The sequence below is a fragment of the Canis lupus genome, chromosome 13 (assembly GCF_048164855.1).
Source record: "Canis lupus baileyi chromosome 13, mCanLup2.hap1, whole genome shotgun sequence".
NCBI lineage: Eukaryota > Metazoa > Chordata > Mammalia > Carnivora > Canidae > Canis > Canis lupus.
The window spans coordinates 19,885,827-19,886,396 of NC_132850.1; the positions used below are offsets into that span (position 1 = coordinate 19,885,827).

Sequence of the window (570 nt, forward strand, 5' to 3'; positions counted from 1 at the left end):
CCTTGGTTAGAGGGAGGACCATTTAGGATTTTGATAGGTGCTGCTAGATTATTTCCCCAAAAGGCCTTTTTTTTAAAAAAAGATATATATATATATATATAATATATTTCTATATTATATATATATATATATTTCTAAGAGACGCCGAGACACAGGCAGAGGGAGAAGCAGGCTCCATGCAGGGAGCCCAATGTGGGACTCGATCCTGGGGCTCCAGGATCATGCCCTGAGCTGAAGGCAGATTAATGCTCCACTGCTGAGCCCCCCAGGTGTCCCGAAGGCTCAGTTTTTTATATCTTTTCCAATCCAATGAGACAAAAAAATTTTGTTTAACCCACTATTGAAGTTGAGAATCTTTTTATTCATACTTATTTGTCATTTTTATTTCTTTTTCCGTGACTTGCCCTTTCACACTTTTTGCCCTTATTTGATTGTTATTTGTCCTTTCTTGTCATATATTTTTTAAAATATGGAATGCCTTATGACTTTACATGTCATCCTTGCACAGGGGCCATGCCAATCTTCTCTGGATCATTCCAATTTTAGTATATGTGCTGCCGAAGCGAGCAC

The 570-nt window shown here is 38.2% G+C and overlaps 1 non-coding gene across 1 annotated transcript; it reads right to left on the reverse strand.

Annotated features, from left to right (window-relative positions):
* Positions 1–463: 463 nt before the first annotated feature.
* On the reverse strand, positions 464–570 carry LOC140603301 (U6 spliceosomal RNA). Its single transcript, XR_012006299.1, has one exon. It is a non-coding gene; the product is annotated as a U6 spliceosomal RNA (small nuclear RNA).